General features: G+C 39.7%; 1 long non-coding RNA gene across 2 annotated transcripts in view; it reads left to right on the top strand.

Moving 5' to 3' along the window:
- LOC132364790 (uncharacterized) overlaps positions 1–13,400 on the top strand; it is a 34,262-nt gene that overhangs the window by 13,494 nt on the left and 7,368 nt on the right. For both annotated transcript variants that reach the window (XR_009502917.1, XR_009502916.1), the window contains exons 2-3: positions 12,085–12,176; positions 12,250–12,379. This is a non-coding gene — a long non-coding RNA (uncharacterized LOC132364790). The remainder of the gene's footprint in view (positions 1–12,084; positions 12,177–12,249; positions 12,380–13,400) is intronic.

The raw sequence follows: 13,400 nt of genomic DNA, 5'->3' as shown, positions 1-13,400 counted from the left end.
TCATATGGGAAAAAAAAATTTCCTACGTCACACTATACACAAAAATCATTTCTAGACTTAAAATGTGAAAGTCAACATTTAAAGCTTTTAGAATTAGTATAGGAGAATATCTTTATGACCTCAAAGGTAGGGAAAGAATTTTAAAACAAGATATAAAAAGTACCAACTATAAATGAAAAGGTTGCTACTTTGACTATATTAAAGTAAAGGATTTTTGTTCATCAAAAGATAGCATAAAACAAGCAAAAAAAAAAAAAAGCAAGGTACAGAGTGGGAGAGGATATTTGCCACACATGTAATTAATAAAGGACTAGTCTCCACAACATATGAAAACTCCTTCAAATCTGTAAGAGATAATTACATTGAAAAAGTGGGCAAAAGACTTGAATAGGGACTTTACCAAAGAAAAACTATAAATGACCAGTAAACATATGTAAATATGTTCAACCTCTTATTAATCAGGGAAATGAAAATTATAAGCACAGTGTTATACCATTAGCCATTCTCCAGAGTGGCTAAAATGAAACTGTTTGATAACACCAGTTGTTGGTGAGGGGACCGCAGGTGGTGAGTTGGCACATTCACTTTGGAAAACAGTTTGGCATTATCTAGGAAAGTCAAAGATACATATCCCATGACTGTTTTTCTTTTTTTTTTTTTTAATTTAGTATCTGTTTTTTTTTTTTTTAAATCTGAATCATCAATTTCTTTTATTTATTTATTTATTTATGGCTGTGTTGGGTCTTCATTTCTGTGCGAGGGCTTTCTCTAGTTGTGGCAAGCGGGGGCCACTCTTCATCGCGGTGCGCGGGCCTCTCACTATCGCGGCCTCTCTTGTTGCGGAGCACAGGCTCCAGATGCTCAGGCTCAGTAATTGTGGCTCACGGGCCTAGTTGCTCCGTGGCATGTGGGATCCTCCCAGACCAGGGCTCGAACCCGTGTCCCCTGCATTGGCAGGCAGATTCTCAACCACTGCGCCACCAGGGAAGCCCCCATGACTGTTTTTCTAATGCCAGGTTGATGGCCTTCAAGATTCCCTAGGGTACATATATCAGAATATTCAAAGCAGTATTTTTCGTTATAGTCCCACACTGAATACAACACATCTATCTACAGTAGAATAAATAAATAAGTTGTATATCTTACGATGGGATACTTTACAGCGATTGCAAGTGAACAAATTGCAGCTCTATTCAGTTATAACAGAGGAATCTCAAACAATATTGAGTGAAAGAAGTAAGGCACAGAAGAAAACATACAGTATGATTCATTCATCTAAAGTTAAAAATCAGGCTAAATGAAAAATTATATTGTTTAGGGGATTCATACACAGGTGGTAAAACTAAAGAAAAGCAAAGAAATTATCATCACACAAGTCAGGATAGTGGATACTTACCCAGGATAGGTAAGATAGGTGGATAGTGGGGAGGGAGGAATTTATGACCAAGAGGGGACAAGTAGCAAGGATTGGGAGAGTGGCAGGGAGAGGAGTTCTGGGAGTAATGGAAATGCTTTATTTCTTGACCTGGGTGGTGGTTATATAGATTTTCCCTTAGTGATAATTCATTAAGATGTATATTTATGTTTTGGGTGCTTTTTGCTTATACTTTATATGTTAGATATACTTTATATGCTTGATATACATAAATGATATATAATAAGAATAAAGAGGAGTCCTGATAGTAGGAAATACTGCATCAGGATGATCATGTAAGAATCTCTTGTAGTTAATCTGGGTATAATAAAGATGTTAAGGGGGGACATCCCTGGTGGTGCAGTGGTTAAGAATCCGCCTGCCAATGCAGGGGACACGGGTTCGAGCCCTGGTCTGGGAAGATCCCACATGCCACGGAGCAACTAAGCCCGTGCGCCACAACTACTGAGCCTGCGCTCTAGAGCCTGGGAGCCACAACTACTGAGCCCGCGTGCCACAACTACTGAAGCCCGTGTGCCTAGAGCCCGTGCTCCACAACGAAAGAAGCCACTGCAATGAGAAGCCCACGCACTGCAACGAAGAGTACCCCCTGCTCGCCACAGCGAGAGAAAGCCCACGCACAGCAACAAAGACCCAATGCAGCCAAAAATAAATAAATAAATATATTTTTTAAAAAAAGATGTTAAGGGGACAGCATCGCTGACACCTCTTTTTTTTAAATTTTAATTATTTATTTATTTTGGCTGCTCTGGGTCTTAGTTGCGGCATGCGGGATCTAGGTTCCCAACTAAGGATTGAACCCAGGCCCCCTGCATTGGGAGCACGGAGTCTTACCCACTAGACCACCAGGGAAGTCCCTGGCACCTCTTTTTAAGAGAAGCTGCTGAGGCAAAACCCTGGTGACAGATAGTGGCCATGTTTTGTACGCTATGATCTTCATCCCTTTGACTACAGATAGGAATACATATACAGATGGTAAGGCTATACAACAAAGCAATGAAATGTTTATCACACATTCAGGATAGTGGATACTTCTGGACTCGAGCTGGGCACCTGATCCAGGAGTTATTGATAGGGAGGCACCCCTCTTCCTCATCTTTTCATCTCCATAAAAAAGGCAACTTCTGTACAAAAGGGGTTATGTACTAATCAGATTTCCAGCTTCCTGAACAATGGAGACCAAAACTGGTTAGTTAGAGAGGAGTGTATTGAAAGGACATTGGATAGCTCACAAAATTGATGGAAAAGCTGAAGAATAAGGTTTGGAACATCGACAGGATCCAAGGGAAATTAGACATCTAAAAATAGAGACCAAATCAATACACAGGAAGAGTCTGGTTAGTATCTAACAACTTCTGTCATTGGCATAGCCACCATTGGGCATTGGATGCTGCCATTATTGTTTCCTCTGTCACCTCTGGAAAGATTCTAAACTGCCATTTACTTCTCTGTGTTATTCACTCCAGAGTCAAGGTTGTAGGTAGGAGCATATTGTTGGAAATTGACATGCCCAAATTCTAGAGACAAGGCAGCTGGGAAAAGGGCTATTTGCCCACACGTGAGCTTCTTTATTGGAATTACCTCCAAATAGGAAGTGTGTTTAGATACTGGGTGGCCAAAAATGAAAGACACCCATCACAGGAAATATCAGAAATAAACATATCTGGCCCCGCAGGGAGGAGGAAAGAGTAATATGATTAAGATCTGTGAAATTCATTGGGCCATGTTTTAACCGGGGGACGAGAGATTCTGCACAGTCAGGAAGGGCAGCCAGGCTGACTCCTACTTCTGCCCTGCAGTGCACCGTTCTCTCTCTTTTCTAGTTTCTCTGCCTGTGATTGGGAATAGGGAGCAGGGTATAATTCTGATCAGCCCTGTGCTACTGGCCAGGCTATCTTCAATTCAGGAAGCTGGAAGTCCAGATGTCAGCAATCTTCATGGTTGGTCATGTACCCCAAAACATACCCTTATAGGGCTCTCTTTTTTTAAAATTATTTTTTTATTGAAGTGTAGTTGATCTACAATGTTGTGCCAGTCTCTGCTGTATAGCAAAATGACTCAGTTATACACATATAGACATTCTTTTTTTATATTCTTTTCCATTTTGGTTTATCACAGGATATTTAATATAGTTCCCTGTGCTATACAGTAGGCCCTTGTTGTTTATCCATCCTATATATGATAGTTTACATCTGCTAATCCTAAACTCCCAGTCCTTCCCTCCCTGCCCCCCCCCTTGGCAACCACAAGTCTGTTCTGTGTGTCTTTGAGTTTGTTTCTGTTTTGTAGGTAGGTTCCTTTGTGCCATATTTTCGATTCCATGTATAAGTGATACCATGTGGTATTTTTCTCTTTCTGACTTACTTCACTTAGTATGATAATCTCTAGTTGCATCCACGTTGCTGCAAATGGCATTATTCTCTTCTTTTTTATGGCTGAGTAGTATTCCATCGTATGTATGTACCACATCTTCTTTATCCATTCATCTATCCATAGACATTTAGGTTGTTTCCATGTTTTGGCTATTGTGAGTAGTGCTGCTATGAACATAGGGGTACATATATCTTTTTGAATTATAGTCTTGTCCAGGTATATGCCCAGGAGTGGAATTGCTGGATCCTATGGTAATTCTATTTTTAGTTATCTGAGAAACCTCCACACTGTTTTCCACAGTGGCTGTACCAACTTACATTCCCACCAACAGTGTAGGAGGGTTCCCTTTTCTCCACACCCTCTCCAGCATTTGTTATTTGTAGGCTTTTTAATGATGGCCATTCTGACCGGTGTGAAGTGGTATCTCATTGTAGGTTTGATTTGCATTTCTCTAATAATTAATGATGTTGAGCATCTTTTCATGTGGAGGGCTCTCTGTTAATGGCCAGATGGGAGATGGTGCTGAGGTCATTCCCCACCTTCCTGAATTGTTATAGTTTCATTGTCATACAAAAACCTGCAGAAAAGGAGGGGTGAGTGATAGGATTCAAACTCTAAATTCCACTCTAAACTTCCAGTTAGTTAGCCCATAGAATGGCCAGTGATATGACTAATATGAAAAGGTTATATCACATTATTCTTTTGAGAATTTGAGCTTGGGGAAACTGACACCTGAGCAGATGTGGAGAGAGGAGACCCTCTATGAGAGACTGTGAGATAGCTGCCTTAGTACTTGATGACTTTCTATGATCAGCTTCAGGCCATAGGTCTCCTTATAAATGGTTAATAAACACACCAATGAAGATAAATAACATTTATGAACAAATGATGATTAAAATGATGAGATAGATGCCCTCTTTTTTTTCCTTCTTCAGAATGTCAAAGATAAAAATCATACTGTTAGCAGGGATATAAGGACATGGGTATTCTTTTTTTTTTTTTTTAATTAATTATTTATTTATTTTTGGCTGTGTTGGGTCTTCGCTTCTGTGCGAGGGCTTTCTCCAGTCGCGGCAAGCGGGGGCCACCCTTCATCACGGTGCGCGGGCCTCTCACCATCGCGGCCTCCCCCATTGCGGAGCGCAGGCTCAGTAGCTGTGGCTCACGGGCCTAGTTGCTCCGCGGCATGTGGGATCTTCCCAGACCAGGGCTCGAACCCGTGTCCCCTGCACCGGCAGGCAGACTCTCAACCACTGCGCCACCAGGGAAGCCCCGGACATGGGTATTCTTAAACTTTGCTACTGAATGTACAGACTGATAGATACACTGTCTGGAAGGCAGCTTGACAATATGTAGCAAAACCTTCAAACCATGAATGTCCTTTGACCCAATAAGTACACTTCTTGGAATTTATCTTAAGGAATTTAGAATTTTTTTTTTTTAATTTTATTGAAGTATAGTTGATTTACAGTGTTGTGTTAATTTCTGCTGTACAGCAAAGTGATTCAGTTATATATATTCTTTTTCATATTCTTTTCCATTATGGTTTATCACAGAATATTGAATACAGTTCCCTGTACTATACAGTAGGACCTTGATTTTTTAAAAAAATTTTTATTGGAGTATAGTTGATTTACAACGTTGTGTTAGTTTCTGCCGTACAGCAGAGTAAATCTGTTATATATGTGTGTGTGTGTGTGTGTGTGTGTGTGTGTGTATATCTCCACTCTTTTTTAGATTCTATTCCCATGTAGAGGACCTTGTTGTTTATCCCTCCTATATATAATAGTTTGCATTTGCTAATCCCAAACTCCCAGTCCTTCCCTCCCCCACTACCCTTCCCCTTGGCAACGACAAGTCTGTTCTCTCTGTCTGTGAGTCTGTTTATCTTAAGAAATTTAGGATGTGAAAAAAGATTTAGTTACAAATGCTCATCACAATGCTATTTACAATATCAAACTGTTGTGAATAATCTAAATGTCCAGCAGTACAAACTGGTTAAATTATGATAGAGGTTTAAAATAGTATAACATTCAGACATTAAAAATGATTTTGCAGAAACTTACTTTCAAATGATTCAGCAAAAATAAAGTGTGTGTGTGTGTAACAGAGAGCACAAGTGTGAGAGAAATTGTGAGCAAAGGGGCAAATGCGGAAAATGATGTGATTGTTAAGACAAAAACTATAACAGGTCAGAAATGTCTACTCTGCCTGCAAGCTAACAAGGTGGCCTGGCCCCCACCCCACACACTCTCGTATTTTCATGTATATTTTTCTTTCAGGGCCCAGCCGCAACAAGGGGCTCCAGATTTTTGTCTCTGGAGACCATTACTGCCAATTCTTGGGGCCTTCCCCCCAAAGGACAGCCTCAAGGCATTGTTCTCTCTTTGTGACCCAGCCCAAGTTCCAGTACCCTGTGCTGAGGGAGCTGGCCTCTTCACCCAGGTCCCTCAATGAGGAAATGTTCTCTTCTTTTGAACACCATGGGGGACACACATGGTCTGGGGCCTGGTCCAGGTGGATGGAGTGTGGGGTTTCCCAGGAAGAGGAGCAGGGCAGAGCTTGATCTCAGGGTGCACTTTGTGGCTTAAGGTATGTGTGTGGGGGTTAGTCTGGGTCCAGATAGAGGGGCAGGAAGAGGATATATGTATGTATGTGTATGTTTATATATATAAAATGTACATGTTATTTATATATATATTATACTGTTACATATATATATACACACACACACATATACACACAAACACACACACACACACACATATATATATATATATATATATTCACAAATAATGAGCCCTCTGAGCCAAAAAACAAAAACAGTTTATCATTTATGGCAAAAGCAGCAGCCAGAGCAACATCTTATGTTGGTTACCAAGCCCCATCCACACAGGGCAACATAGTGAGGGCCAGATGGTACCTGCATATGCAGTGGGGTACATTACAGGAGAGGAACCCTGTAATGGCATATTGGGGGTGGTACATTCTGATCCCCTTCAGCTCCTTATACAAATATTAGGAAACTCTGATCTTATATATGGCTGCTGGTGACCTGTCTATCCTGCTCTCCAAAGAGAGAGAAACCTTGTCTTTATTCTAGAATGTAAGCCAGTCTTCTCCAAGACGGGAAGGAGAGGTCTTTATCTTTACTATTCTGAACATCTCTGGGAAGAGAAACATATCTAATCCTTACCCTACTGGAATGTCTCTGTAGGGGAGGAAAAAAAAAAACCCTTTATCCTCTACCCTCTTAGGTTCAGTGTCTGGGACCCTGTGAACTGAACTGATAAAAGATTAACAGGAGAAAAAGGTTTACTTCATATACATATGGGGGGCCTCACAGAAATGAAGTGAAAACCCCAAAGAGGTGGTCAGACCCAGAGGGTTATATACCATTTTAACAAAGAACAATAAATTTGTGGAGAAGTGACAAGACAAAGGAACGTGGGTTTAGGTTTTTATGGGCAGTAAATTGTGGGAAGGTAAACTTGTGGGGAAAATTAATGGAAGATAAGGGTTGTTTTTAGTAAAGTTTGTTACGTAGCTGCCATCTCTGGGCTGAGACGAGTTTAGAGTCAACTCGTGTCTGGTGATTAAGTGTTATTCTGCTCTTCCTGATATATGAGAGAGGATGGGGACACATTCACAAAGGGAAATTTATGCCCTGCTGTTAGGCAAATAGGGGGAAGATAGAGAGCTTTTTCTGTATCTGCTGTTTCTCACTTGCCTTCAGCTCAAAATAGTCCTTATGCCAAAGTGGCATATTTGGGGTGGTAACATTCTGATCCCCTTCAGCTCCTTATACAAATACTGGAATTGATTGTAAATGCTTTTGATCAGAAGACCTGAATTGTCCAGAAAAGTGAGATGTTCAGAGTGGATCATCTCCCAACAATATGGAGTGGATCATCTCCCAACAGTATTCTACTGAAGGGTTTAAGAGTGTTTATCGAACTATTCTATCAATCTTTCTCCAAGTTTGAAAAAATTTTAAATAAAAAGTTGGGGAAATAATGCAGAGATGAATTTGATATGGAAATTGTTTAGAATATATTAAGTAGAAAAGTGGACTATACATGGTGTGTACTAAGATCTTATTTTTATAAAAGGTATATCTGTCTATAGAGAAAAAAAATCTATAAGGGGATATACCAATATATTATTAGTGTTTATCTTTGGCTGAGTAAGGGCATTGGGTTTTGTTTTTTTTTAATGTTCTTTCTGTTTATATGTATTTTGCTTTTTTCCCCCCAGTGAGTGGTTTTGTGAGTAAATTTTTTTCTTTAAGTTTATCAAAACCGAATCCCTTTATGTCTTTCTGTCTTCTAATGAGGGTAGGTATCAGTGACGTGTTGGTTTTTTCTCCCCCCATCTTGGATGTACTTAAATTGCCCTGCAAAGTGGGGAGGGAAGAGAGTGAAAGATAAAGAGAAGAGGAGAGAAACCTAGGAGAAGAGACAGGTCTGGGAGGATTTTTCAAATGAAATGCTGATCAATATGAACTCCCTTACTTACTTTACCTCCCTTACAAAATCAGTAAATTCTTTTATATTTTTGTGTGAGTTGAATTTTTTGATGGGAAACTCAAAAGGAAGAGGAGACAACAGTAGTATGGGTTACATTTTGGGTGCTGCCTGGGATTTTCAGACTAAAGTGCACTGCCTAGCTATATTTAGGATTAAATCATTGCCTAGAATAGTGGTTTTCAAACTCTTAAAGATTATTGAGGCCCCTAAAGAGCTTTTATTTATGTGGTTTATAACTACTTTATATTATCCATATTAGAAATCAAAACTAAGAAAAATTTAAATCACAAGAATATGTAAGCTGTCAGAGTGATGACATTATCACACATCATGACACCAAAAGTAAAAGCAACAAAAGCAAAAATAAACAAATGGGACTATATCATACTAAAAATCTTCTGTTACAGCAAAGGAAACCATCAACAAAATAAAAAGGCAACCTACTGAATGGGAGAAAATATTTGCAAATCATGTATCTGATAAGGAATTAATATCCAAAATATATAAAGAACTCATACAACTCTATAGCAAAAAACAATCCAATTAAAAAATGGGCAGAAGGGCTTCCCTGGTGGCGCAGTGGTTGAGAATCTGCCTGCCAATGCAGGGGACACGGGTTCGAGCCCTGGTCTGGGAAGATCCCACATGCCGCGGAGCAACTGGGCCCGTGAGCCACAACTACTGAGCCTGAGCGTCTGGAGCCTCTGCTCCGCAACAAGAGAGGCCACGATAGTGAGAGGCCCGCGCACCGTGATGAAGAGTGGCCCCCACTTGCCGCAACTGGAGAAAGCCCTCACACAGAAACGAAGACCCAACACAGCCAAAAATAAACATAATAAATAAATAATAAATAAAAATTAAAAAAAAAAAAATGGGCAGAAGATCTGAATAGACTTTTTTTTTCCAAAGAAGACATACAGATGGCCAACAGGTACCTGAAAAGATGCTCAGCATCGTTAATCATCAGGGAAATGAAAATCAAAACCACAATGAAACATCACCTCCCACCTGTTAGAATGACTTTATCAAAAAGACAAGAAAGAACAATTGTTGGCAAGGACGTGGAGAAAAGGGAACCCTCGTGCACTGCTGGTGGAAATGTAAATTGGTGCAGCCACTATGGAAAAAAGTATTGAGTTTCCTCAAAAAATTAAAAATATAACTATATGATCATATAACTATATGATCCAGCAATTCCATTTCTGGGCATTTATCTGAAGAAAATGAAAACACTAACTAGAAAAGATATATGCACCCCCATGTTCATTGCAGCATAATTTACAATAGCCAAGATATGGAAACAACCTCAGTGTCCATCAACAGATAATGGATAAAGATGTTATATATATATATATAATCTCCATAAAAAAGAGTGAAATCTTGCCATTTGTGACATGGATGGACCTCGAGGGCATTATGCTAAGTGAAATAAGTCAGACAGAGAAGGCCAAATACTGTGTGACCTCTCTTATATGTGGAATCTAAACAACAACAAGAACAACAGAAACCCAACCAACATCATAGATACAGAGAACACATTGATGTTCTCTGTGTTGAGATTGTTGCCTGATCCCTGTGTTTTCTGAGTTGCCTACTTCTCACTCTCAGTTGTGCCTGTTGTCCACCAGTCTACAGCTTCTCTAGTCTAACTTTATTTATTTTATTTATTTATTTTTTCCCTCTGGTCTAACTTTAAAAGACCCCTTTTCCTGCCAGCGTTCGAGGAGAGACTGTCAGAGGGCCTGTGGGCTAAAGGAGGAGATGGAGGGGGGACGGTCAGTCTAATTCCTCTGTTTTTTGCCTCGTTCTGTGGTAGGACTCAGCTTGCTTTTTGACGCTTTCTTCCCTGCAGATGCTTGCAGAGTGGAAAAAGTTGAAACGAAATTACTTACCAATTAGTCTATCCCAAAATTTTGTCAACAACTCGAGTCTAATGTATCACCTCTCTTATTCTATGCCCTGTGGGTTTAATGCCTTTTGTGACTTTACTTTCATTTTAGTGAGGTTTTGGGAGGCAGGAGATAAATTCAGGTGTCCAATCCGCCACGTATGACCACTAGCCTCAATTTAGTTTCCATAGAAACAGCTTCTCTTCCCTTTAGCACCCCATTTTTATTGATTTAAATAATAATTAAATTATGTAATTACAGTTGTACAACTGGCATAAAGAAGTTTAAGAACAAATCCAATTGACTCTTGGTAAATAATACTACTCAGTGGCCATCAGTAGAACAGAAGTGTGTGGGCATCAGTTCGTTTATTTTACAGAAAGAATGAAAATTGTGGTTAAGTCGGGCAAGTTGGATTAAATGGAAATTAGTTAACTGAGCTTCTACATTCAATAAATGAATATAAGACATTCATTAACAGGGTGCATTTTGTTTTTATTTTATTTTATTTTTTTAACATCTTTATTGGAGTATAATTGCTTTACAATGGTGTGTTAGTTTCTGCTGTATAACAAAGTGAATCAGCTATACATATACATACATCCCCATATCTCCTCCCTGTTGTGTCTCCCTCCCACCCTCCCTATCCCACCCCTCTAGGTGGACACAAAGCACCGAGCTGATCTCCCTCATTAACAGGGTGCATTATTAAAAGTCTAAATGATTTGGCTTCTTGGACAACCAGTTTAACTTTAAATGACTGTATCTCTTTAAAAACTCCTTGAGCAAGCAAATGCCTTTCCAGGATCAGGCTCTTTTCTGTACTTTGAACATGGGTACTATTGATGTGTTCAGACTGACTTCCCGGACTCTGAACCCTTGTCTGTCCTAACTCCTATGTATCCCATCCTACTTCTGCATTGATTTCCTGGTTGAACTTTTGACCTGCATTGACCTCAATGCATCAGCGAGTTGATACCTTACATTCCTTTTGAGGCTCCCCTTCATAGGTACATGGTTCCCTCAGTCTCTAACCTTTTAGGCTTCTTCAGAGTAAAACTGACTTGCCTTCCTATTGGCCTTCTTCTCTGCAGGAAGTCAGGTTTCAGCTTCTGTGCTCTAAGTAAGTTACCCGCTCATCTGTTTGCTTTCCATCTTCCAAAATTCTGGTATTTTTCACCTTTCTTCTCCCATATTTGTCTTTGAGGGGTTAATAGCTTTATAAAAAAGTATTCCTTCACTCTCGGTTTAATGGGGTTCTGAAGAGAACGGAGTTACTGCTTGTCTTCTGGAGTTCGTGTTTGGTCTTCTCTCTACTATGGTAGCTTCCCATTTTCTAAACCCTTAATCTCTTGATTCTCCAGAAAATAGGAGCATTTTGAGCTTTCTAGACAACTTAAAAAAGGTGTCTGCCTAGTCTTTTCCTGGGACTGCCTAGCAGAGCCCTATTTGTTCTGTGGTTAATATACTGCCAGAAACAAGTCAATGTGAATTAGCTTTCGTAAATACAAATTAAAAATTAGAGAACTTTTGGGGATTAAAGGTTAAGTGTGAGTTTAAGGTCAAGCCAACTTTGAGAAATTTCCTCTTGATTGGAAAATAAGACTCGTTAAGGTCAGATGAGCTTTTCTCTTTTGACTATGAAGAAGAGAGTATTTAGAGACTGGAAGTTAAAACTTTTCCGGAGACCAAGAGGGCAGTTGTAGCATTTCCTAAACTCATAGCAATTGTGTTTCATACAGCAGTATGTGCACTTTCAGTTACAAAGATGTTTTTCCGGAGGTGGGTGGAATTTCAATAATTCTTTCCATCTTTCATTAGTGTATAACTTTTCCACATATTTGTTTTGTTTCTACAGAAGTATTATCAGCTCCTTGCAGGTAGAGGATGTTTCTGACACATCTTAGCATCTCCGAGTGCTAGAAGAATAGAGCTGACCATAAGGATCAGGTACTGTGCATGAGCTCTTTTAATTTTTATAACGGTCTGTGAAGGAGGAAATATAATTTCTCTAATTTTATAGGTGAGGAAACTGAAGCACAAGCTACACAGCTCCAGTGAGAAGCAGAGCTGGAACTGATTCCACTTGGCTGATTACCCAGGTCAGCTAGATCCTACCCTCATATCCTGCAGTGCTTGCTTTCAGTGAACAGGTGAGATGCTTTCTGGAGAGACAGATCTGGGACTTCATGGAGCTTACAGAATAGGCTGTATGACTGCTTGCTAATAAATGTCTGTTGAATCTGACCAGAGGCTATTGGTCATTGTAACATACCATCTGGAGCAAGATTGTGGAGAAGCCCTATAGCTTAACCTGTCTCTTAACTGTTGGAAGCTACTGATGTCTGCCCAAAAGAAGCTAATAATAATGAATTGAATTTTAGGTTAATTTGTAACCTTCTTCTTCCTTAGTTATCTCCAGCTGGAAGAAATCTAGTCCCAGAGAGTCAAATAATGTCTTGTGAAGATTTATCATGTACTTCTGTGTGGTCACTACTGGGGCTGTGGTCTCTGACATGAAGCCCTCCTTGCAATGTACAAGCATTTGGAACACCGGCAAGGCCTATGAGCTAAAATTTCAAACAACCAGCAGTTAGAAACTGACTGTTGTCTCCAAGTGCTGTAGATCTCCTGGGTATTTCTAGTTCCAATGGGAAGGGAGGTATGATCAAAGCCACTAAGGTTAAAATGACTGTAGCTATCAGGATGGCCCCTCCCCCTTCCTTTTGGTTCACTCTCGGGGAAATCTTGCCCGAGGAGGCTGTCTCTTTCTCGGCTATCTCAGTTGTCCCTGTTGGATGCTCCCCTATCTCAAGTAGCTCCAAGTTCCAAAAACACCAGAGATTTTTTGCCTAACTGGTTGCTTCATATCACAAGTAATCTGGTAATTGCTTGTGAATTGCAGATCTATTTTGATTTTGTGGTGAGAAGCACAGAACTGGTACTTTTTAAATGTCTTAAAAAGTGAAAAAATGGGCAGAATGTAATGGGCAGAATTCATTTACATATGAATGTAAATAATGTAAATAATCAAACACAATAACGTAAGTATTGAGTTTGTGTTATCCATATGATTGATGAAACTATAGACCATACTTTCCAGAATGATTTCACGCAAACTTTTATGTTTTAATTTCACAATTTGAAAAGTGATATGCATAGTTAAGGTAAAAT

The sequence above is a fragment of the Balaenoptera ricei genome, chromosome 4, assembly GCF_028023285.1.
Source record: "Balaenoptera ricei isolate mBalRic1 chromosome 4, mBalRic1.hap2, whole genome shotgun sequence".
In the NCBI taxonomy this organism is placed as follows: domain Eukaryota; kingdom Metazoa; phylum Chordata; class Mammalia; order Artiodactyla; family Balaenopteridae; genus Balaenoptera; species Balaenoptera ricei.
Note: the sequence above shows the minus strand (reverse complement) of the source record. Positions and strands in the feature narration are given on the sequence as shown.